Raw genomic sequence first — 10,125 nt, 5'->3', positions numbered from 1 at the left:
AAGAGCAGAGAAAGTTGAAACAAAATGTCTCTTTCACAGGATGTTTACTTCAGACTTTGAGGTTAATAGTTCCTAGTTCCTCATAGTGAGCTGCTTTTGTGGTATCACATGTGCAGCACCATTTCTGTAATGTTAAAATAAGGAAGAGTCTCTGGAACAAACTACAGAATTAATTTACTTAATTCTGTAGTTTGGGGAAAGTAAAATGAGAGTTAGGAATATTAAAAGAAGGGTTTCACTCTGCAGCACTATAGAAGCATTTTGTCCTTATTACTGCATTTGAGGTGTTAGCACAGACTAGTCATAACACAGACATGATCAGACCCAGTCATAGATTGTTTTCTTACCTGTCCTTTTTCTCACTAAGCATTTACAATGGACCAGGTGCTGCAATTGTAGTGAATTTTGGATTACATCTGAATATAAGTAGCTTTAGAAATATGTTGGTATGGCATAAAATACACTCCCTGATTATAAAATGAGTTTACCTGGGGGGTCTTTGTTCCTACCTTTTGTGAAGGGATGGATTATATTCTTTTTTCATGATGCTTAGTGGTTTGTTAAAATTAAGTTTCAGTTCATATATGTTTTTCCTGTTATTTTTATTACACAGATACTCATATTGGTGATTGTATCAACCTAAGTAGATATGGGTCTTCTTACTTGTCTTGCTATATACATGTTAGCATATGCCATTGGGAAACAAAAGGGCATTTTCAATGTAATCTGGTAACGGTGAGAAATATCTATTATTTTTTTCTGATAAGCTCTTTGTGGTGAGGGAGAATGGGAAAGCAATTCCCTTAATTCAATTTTAAGCCTTAAAAAAACATTTCTAGTTTCTTTTATTAGTCTCTTGTTGCTTTTCTTCCAGAAAGACTTGCTGCGTGTGTAGCTGTCTATGAGTTGGAAAAGACATATAGGACTAGGTGTAATTTTTTTTTATTTAGTGGGTTTTTTTATTTCCAGAGACTCTGGTCTGCTGTAGTTAACCCAATCTCAAACCATATTGCTGTGCTGGCTGAGCACTGTTCAGGAGAAATAAAAGAAAAAAACCAGCATTTTTAAATGCGTTGTAGGGAAAGAGGGTAGAGATGAGACTGTGGCAAAAGAGTAGAACTCTTTTTTTGTAGCTGCCACTCTGAATAATGAACTAGTAAAAAGCATGACACCTGCTGTAAAGAGTTATTGCTGTTTGCATTCAGAGAGGTGGCCACTCTTGCTTTAACAGTTTATATACCAATATATCCTTTCTGGGTTATAGATGAAGACATATTGATTAATACATGAGACTTCATGAAAAAGGTCATTCCTTAGATTGGTAATTTAACGTGAGTGTGGGAATTGACAGTCTTCAATGAGCTGAGGTTTGTCCATGTCTTGCTGCTGTCAACAATAGCTAGCATCAAAAGCTGTTTTGGAAAGTGTAAGAACTTGTAGTCAAGGTAGGATAACTTGTAGTCCTGTTCATCATAAGTCTGTGCTTTTTAGATGGATTTACTTAAGCCTGGGAACATCAACTTCATATCCTTTGCAAAAGCAAAGATGGTTTCCAACAGCTCTGATTACTTGGACTACTCTTGTTGTGTATATGAATATTCAGGTGTTCCTTGAATCTTTCTAAATTTTTGATGTCCATAAATTCTTGTGTAAATGATTTTCAAAATGTTAGATTGTAAAAAAAAATTAAATTTGTTTTGAATTAGCTTAATTTTTATTTTATTTGATATCCTATGTTACTGTGAGAGAAACCCCTAAAATATCTTCCCCGTATTACTCACTTTAATAAATATTACTGTTTCCTTGTTGTACTTCATCCTAGAATAGAGATTTACCATTCTGTTTGGTCTCTCTTCATCAGACTGTGTCCAGGTGGATAGTTCTTACTATCCTTCCTTGAATCCCACCTAATTCTGCATTGCCCTGTTTGGAATAGGCTACATGTTAATCCAGAATAAATTACACTTCTGATTTATAGAAAAAGTACTGTAACATTTTCAAAGATGTTTTTTCCTAGGCCTTATGCAACATCTTTTTTCCCTGATTTGACTATAATTGCACATTTACTAAAGAGCTTGCTTTTCCTAGTGACAGTCAAGTCCCCTTTCTAAACTGATTCTGATAATTCAGAATCTTTACAGTTTCTATGAATGTGCACAAACTTAGTTTTAAAAGGAATTGTCATTCTGAAGAGCCAAGTTAGATCTTGACCTTTAAAAAAAATATAAAATTAAATAGGTCCTGAATTCTGACTTTACTGTTACATAAATCTTGCAATACTCTAGTAGATATATGGCACATGTATGCATTATTGTATTATTTTGTTTGCTTTTCTTTACTTTACAATTCAGAATTTAACTTCACAGTGAGTAGCATGAGCTCTGCATTTCTGAAAATAACACCATTTTCCTTAGAAGCACATTTCCCAATAACTTGGAACTACACTAGAAATTGAGCTTCCATTCCAGCCAGCTCTCACTGACTCTGATATAATAAAAGTTTTTTGAAAATTGTACCAGCCAGAATTTTTTGGTAATCCAGAAACATAAAGAACCACAAGAATAACCAGATTTTTTGGTACCCCTTGTGTAATGTGGGGCATTCTAAAACACACACACAAATTTATGACATTTAACAATTTATAAATCTGAAAAGTCGAGTTTTGAAGGACAGATCTGGATTTTGCCTGGGTTGTCATTTAATCTGATTTAATCTGGTTCCCTGAACAAATAGGCATAATTTAGGCATGTAAAAAACAAGATGTAGCTCCCTGTGAAATAATGTACCTGAAAGTAACTGTAAGGGCCTTTTTTTTTTTTTTTTTTTTTTTTATTTTAAACCCACGTGAACCCATAGGAACATTAGTGGATCATTAACGATGGCAAGAAGGTGAGGACAATCATCTGTTATTTCATGTTTCTCTAAATGTGCTCTTTTGGGAAGCTTTCAGGTTTGTCATTTCCCTTGCTCCTACAGCAATGGTATTAGGACCCTAGAAACAAAGCAATAGGTTGCAAAGATGATCTTCCCAAAGTTTATCATCTCTTTTTTGAAAGGCGTTAGAAATAGGACATCAGGATCCTAATCTGCTGGATTTTCTTTTAAACAGCTACCACCATAGTCATAATTATTATAATTGAGCATCATTATTATAAGATATTAAAGAATAACTAATAGAATTCTTTATTTTTTCCATTTTTCTTCTCCTTAGTATCCTTTTCTCCATTTGCATTCTTTGATATTGACTGTGGAGGCCCAGTAATACCCACTAGTGGAAACAAGGCTGAAGTTTATGCTTGCTGAGGAAAAATCAGCCCAATAATGTGATGATCAATTATCTGGACTCAAGGTCATTTTTTTAAAAATAACAACTCTATTTGTGGTTTTTTTGGAGGAGGGACTGTGTCCTAGAAAAATTTGCGTATTTTCTGGAAAGCGTCACAGAACATGAAACCTATTAGTAATTTACTTAAAGAATGTGAAAGCTGAAGAGGTGACACTGTGAACTTAATTTAAAAACCATTCCATGTCTGCCCTGGACATTTATATCTACTATATGGTTCTTCCCTAGCTGTGCTCCCTGCTGGGAGGTGTGACCACACAGCTACAGGGACATGGCTTGGAGGGACGTGGGATGTCCCGCTGAGGCTGGGAGGGATGGAAAGAGGCAGAGGCAGATTCTTTAGCAGTGCTTTAGTGGAGAGCGAAAATCCTCCAGGATTTCAGAGGGCACAGATAACATGATGTAAATGATAAGAACAACAACTTCAGCCAAGTTACAAGATGTAATAAAATTATCCTGAAATCTTACAATTCATGTTGTCTCTGCACAAGTGCTTTATACTGTCTAGACTTGGCCACTCAAGTTACACTGTATTTGCAGGGTCTGCAGCTACTAGAAGCGGCAGTAGTTGCCATTTATTATGACATGACCTGTAAAAATATGAAGGAATTTTACTGAATAGAGGATTAGATGCAGAATTCAGTTAGAAACCTTGGAGTTGCTGTGGTATTGCTTCCTTTCTCCCCCTGCCCCCTCCTCCCTCTTCCCCTGAGTTCATTCAGAAATGATTCTAGGCTATTTATGTAATAAGCTCTATTAAAAGAATAAGGGAATAAAATAGAATAAATAAAACAAAGTATAAAATAAAAGAAAATATAAAATAAAAAATATAAAATAAAATAAAATAAAACAAAATAAAATAATAAAATAAAATAAAATAAAATAAAATAAAATAAAATAAAATAAAATAAAATAAAATAAAATAAAATAAAATAAAAGTAGATGGAGAAGAAAATGAGGAACTGAGAAAATGAAAAAGTCATGGGATGGGAAAGATTAAAACAGAACCAGAAGAAAGGAGGTAGGGATAGAAAAGACAATTGTGGCTTTAACTATTACAAAATAGATGATCCCTTTTCACTTCCAGGGAAGGAAAAGAAACAAAGTTGAAAGACTTTTCCTTCAACTACTTAACCTGTTTATTTTTTAAAAGCTATTTTTTTAAAGTGTATGAGTAAGGTTTAAACAAAAAATGTTGAGGAAACTGTGTATGTCGCATTTTATTTCCTTTTTTTTTTTTTTTTTTGTTAAATAAAGCAACTAATGCCAGGAATATAATAAAACTCTTATTTTAGCAGTTACATTTACATAAAATACATCATCAGTTTGAATTATTGTGTAAGCATTTTCACAGTTTCAAAATTTAAGTTGATTGTTAATTATTTGTATTCTATACCTAAATAGTTTATTTTATATGAGGTCCATGAATAATGGAAATTGTATTGCAAATTTATATTAGAATGGAGCTAAATGGCTCTGAGTAGCTTAATTGCTTGAAATTATTCTTGAATTTGTTTTGAATTTATCAAATATTTCCATTTAGTGGTGCTCCCCTTTTCACCTAGTAGATTAGGGGTTTGAATCCTCCATGCAATGAGAATTTTCCAAGTGTCATGTTACAGACTATGCATGACTGAAGGAGTGGGTGCATTTATTTTATATTGGTGTTGTTTTCCTTCATATCAGATATTTAAATATTCATTAATCTAATAAAATATGCTACAGTTGGACCACTTTATGGAGAAGTGAGTGATTTCAGTTTAAATTCACCATTGCAGTTGCTGCTTCAGACCACATCTTAAGCACTGTCTTGTAGGGCATTGATGGATGGGCAGCTCTTGGTAGTGTCTGTTGACACTGCTCTGCTTCATCATATGCTTCATATTAATGGAGCAGGGACTAGAAACAGGAGTGTACTGCATTGCTGCAGCCACTAGATTATAATGTCATTCCTTTCTATGGCTCAGTGAATATTTAAGTAGCTTGTACAAAGATGGAATATACTCAGCAGGAGACGTTGGAAACTGCTCCTCCCCCATGCTTGATGGTGTGGATTCAATCCTTTCAGTGAAGGGAAGAAATACAGTTTGGGTTTTCAACAGGAAAAGATGGGTGCCCAAATCGAGTGCTCTGTTGTCCATCACCAGTTCATGAGGTTTTGTGGGCAGTGACCACATCGTCCCCATTTGTGTTGCTGTCTTTTGCTATTGATATCTCAAGCAGTAAATAGTCAAGTTCTGCTCCACATTTTCTCTGCCTACTTCCCATTTTGGATCTAAATAAAAACATGAAACATTTGTTATTGTTATTATTCTTTGGGGGAAAATTATGAATGATCTGAAGCTCCTATGTACAACTTTTCTACAACTGTGTAAACATGATCAGGAATGCTGTAATGGGGAACCTAATTTGTAAGGAAGTGGGTTTTGCATTTAAGTGCCATTGAAGCAAATAGAGGTCAGGTGAACTGGAGGTTGTGAATAAAATGAGATAAAAGGAGGGAGCTGGCAAGAAATGGCTATTTCTTTATGCAAATTGCAATTCTGCTATTTTGTATACTACCTGGATATGCTTATTATTTCCTGTGGCAGAGACTAAGGTTGGCTTTTTTCCTTCTGTTCTCAATCCCATCTTCTCCCTCTCATCTCTGTATTTTGCTTATAAACTTTTATATCCTCATAGCTTGAAAGGCTTTCATATAATTCTGTTTACCTGTTGTGAAATAGGTTTCTGAGGGCTTATTTGAAAAGCCAGTTCCATCTGTAACTACAGTAGCATAGCAATAATCTCCTTCAGGTGGAATTTATGGTATTCAAATACTCTTGTAATTTTTTTAACCAGTCTTTATAGGCAGATTATAGGAGAATTTCTGCTAATGCCTTTGTATTAGTTGTTGAACTTGCTTCAGTCAGCTGTACATTGTTTATCCATGTAATTGCAGCTTTTCTTTAATGACCTCATTATTTTGTAGCTTTGTCCTTGTGATAGTCTTACTCCTCTTGAATTTCTGAAATACTAATGACTGCTGTTTGAAGCAATTTGTGTAGGATGTCATGTTGTCACCATTGTCACAAAGGAATTACTAAAGTTTAAATCCATTCATGCCATTGGTATTATATATGATCTAAACAATAGACTTAAGTTCTACTTCTGCTACTTTGGAGGTGTGCCTGTGCCATGCTCATTTAAAGTTACCTCCAGTAGTCAGCACTCAAGAGATTAGTAATTGAGTTCTTTCACTTCATGTTAGATGCTTTTATTTTCACCAGGTTGGTGGATAGTTGGCTAAATATTCTCCTTTGACAAGTCTGTCTTCTCATTATCTGCTGAAGTGTTTATCTAACACATTTTTGTTCACGAAGATGTTTGTAGAGAATTTCACCTGATGTAGAAAGCTAAAAACAGACCATGTGAATGGCCATGATGGTCTCAAGAATAAATTTGAGGAGCCTTAAAAAACAGTATTCAACCTATCAATAGAATTTCCACTAAGTTTTGTCTTAGCAAATTAAGTTCTGCTACCAGATCTAGTTTCTCATATCTCTTTGTACGGAACATGCCAATACATGCTTTGCTACAAGAGGTTCTTAATCTCAATTCCACTGAATTCAAAAGTGGCTTTGTTTTCTACATTGGACAAAAACTGCATCTGAGTTTCTTTTTTCTTTGTGAAATGTAGATGCTAGCATGCTATGGTTTATGTAGTATATACAGGCTGAGTAACACAGCAAAGCTAATGTTGCCATGGAAAGCTAACTTCTTCAATTTCGTGCCTTTTTGATGCCTACCACCCCAACTATAATATTCTATTATCTTTCTTTAATTTATCCCCTTGATGCCACTGGTGATCTTCACTTGTCATGTCAAGTCTGAAAACCATTCAGGTCAAGGTCCATATCTTTTTATTTGTCCTGGAAAATATCCAACATGCTTTTGGGAATTGTAAAACTAGTAGTCTTAGATCTTACACCAAATATGGGTTAAGTTTAGCTTTAGTATCAGATTTACCATCTATTTCATCAAGGTCTGATTGTTTTCATAGGTAACTGCTTCTCATTCCATGTCACAGATTTCTGCTGTTCTGTGCTATTTTATTCTACACAGACTTCTCACTACCTTCATCATCTTAGAGGCTGAGTATTTAACATCTGTTATTCTGCATCCTTTCTTCCACTATTTTTCCATGGGGTGAATAGCATGTGAGGTATAGTTTATTCCTTGGTAAGGGTTTTATTAATATATATATATTTATTTATAGACACACACACGTATTCATAAGAAATTGTATAGTTCATTTTTCCTTCCTTGATCATGGTAATGCTGACAACTTATTCCTGAAATAACTGAGGAATCACCCCTCTCAAAGCTCCATAACATTAGAAGTGTAAAAGGATAATAAGATTGGAGCTTCTTGCTGCTCATGAAAACTTTTGCTTTGTTTTAAATCTCTTCATTACATACGACTGCATTTTTTGGTTTTGAAAAATGAAATTCAAGCTGGTTTATCCCCTAAAGTACATTCAACAATGAGGACTATGCATGAATCAGAGCTTTGAGAATTTTAGCAATGACGTTTGAAGGTCACCACTGCCTCCCTTTTTTATGGAGTTGCATCAGTTAGGCTGGAGACAGTACTGACTGTTTGGACTGAGTCACCAGATCTATTGTCCCTCACTAATTCAAAGTCTTTGTGATAGTTAAGTGGTTGAGACCTTAAACCTTGCAGAGGATGCTGTAAAACGGTTCTCTTACTACCAGTGCTAGTGAGGGGCCTTTATGGGGTTACACACTTGGCTCATGCCTCTGTTCCTCTCCTTTTAGGACCACTGTTCTCTTCAGTGTGAATAGGAGGGAAAAAATGATTGTACAACAGGTGGCTGATTTCTTGCATTGTTTGCAGTTCTTAATTAATATAAACTCTTTTTCTAGGAAAATCCTTTATTGATAGAAATATTTATATCTGCTGCTGTTGGATACCTTTGAGAGGGTGTGATTCAGCTAGCATGTAGTCAAGGAAGGTTTGCTGCTGGGTAGTCAGCAATGAATATGAGCATGGGGCTTTTGAATTGACAACTGTCAGAAAGAAGGGCACTAAATAAGTCTGATTCCCTTTGTTCAGGTTTCTTCTACCAGGGACATGTCCGTCCATCAGGGTGCTATTTATCACTGTCAGTTTTATTGGCCATGCTAGATAAAGCAGCCACAGCAGCAGCTGTGGAAGATTTAGATTTCATAATGGGGAGAATGACAGGTGACTAGGAATAGTAAGGCAAAAATCAAACATGTGACAATAAGTGTATAAGGTACATAAAGCTGGTACTGCATGACAGCAGTCTCCTTTGGACAAGCAAGTTGTTATCAAAGTTGCAGCAGCAGTAATCTTCATGCTTCCACATGCAGAAGGACTTTTTTTCCATGACTGAGCTGCTGTTTCCACGCACATGATGAGAAGCAAGAGGGCAACCAGCAAGGGTCTGTCCATATAATAGATTTCAATTAGATCCCAGCACCAGGCTATCTGTAAGTCCATGAAGGCTATAATTAGAATTTATAAACAGGTTAATTTTGTGGTTTTGCTTTCTTTGAGATGTTTTGGACTGACATTTTGGTTCCATTTCCTCCACTCTATTTTATACAGGTCTACACATTCTGAGACAATGATACAGATATCCACCGTGAGACTCTGCAGTGTGCACATTGGTGATATATGTTACCATGGTAAATCATTGGTTCTTACAATAGGTTGCAATTTTCTGCAGTGGGAATTAAGAATTAAACAATGCCATTGCTCTTCTGAGAATCAGACTGGGTTATCAGTGCCAATTGCTGAATCAAGACAACTAGCCAAGTGTTAGCAAATTATCCTTGGAAGTTATTTATACTATCACTTTGTCAAGCCTGACAGAGAAGTCATTTATTTAGCCATGAGTATGATAGCAACTTCTATTTAATTTCTTTTCTGCACTATGCAGACCTCTTACAACCTAAATTCTCTGGTGATGCTCTCTAAAATGTGTAAAAGTAGCACAGACTCTTGATTAGATTCCACTGGCCTAAGGACATAAAGAACCTATTGCTTTTCCCTGTAGCATGTTTGTCTCTTTATTCATGCATGTCTTTTGTTATTCCAGCAACCTTTGGGACATTAAATGCACCACCATCTTGGCATTTCTTATTTCAAATGTTGTAGGTGTGGGATGTTTATTATTTGTGGTTATTTCCTATGAATCCTTTTGTGGGGTGATTAAATAAGTATTTTTCTCTCCCAAATATACAGTCAGATGAATATGGCATGCCTACAAAGCCCAGAAACAAATTGATAAAATTACTGGGTTTTGGTATATAATATTTCAATAATGGTATTGATTGATAGGTGGTATACAATTTTGCAGATGTAACTGCCCTGGAATGTATTTGTCAAGTAAAACGTGAAGTAGCAGAGCAGGGAATGGGGACTGCCTCTGTAATATCATTAGCACTCAGAGTAACACAGGCCACATTGCTAGATGGATATTATTTGATAGTGTGTTTAATGAGCATCTAGCTATGTATGAGCAGCTGCCTAAAGTAAAATTTTAAAAGCCATCTGTAAGACTTCTGTTGTCAGTTTTCAGGACTCTCAGTTAAACCTATTCCTTGCTAGCAAATTCATTGGGTACTGGTTTCTTTGGTGGCCATGTCAGAATTACGCCTTCCAAGGAACTGTGGCCTATTTGAGTTGTGAAATTCGTTGATGGTAATTTTTTGTGGAATGCTGACAACTTAGATATCACACAACAATG

This window comes from Strix aluco, chromosome 3 (genome assembly GCF_031877795.1).
Source record: "Strix aluco isolate bStrAlu1 chromosome 3, bStrAlu1.hap1, whole genome shotgun sequence".
In the NCBI taxonomy this organism is placed as follows: domain Eukaryota; kingdom Metazoa; phylum Chordata; class Aves; order Strigiformes; family Strigidae; genus Strix; species Strix aluco.
The sequence above is the reverse complement of the archived record's forward strand: the minus strand, read 5'-3'. Positions refer to the sequence as shown.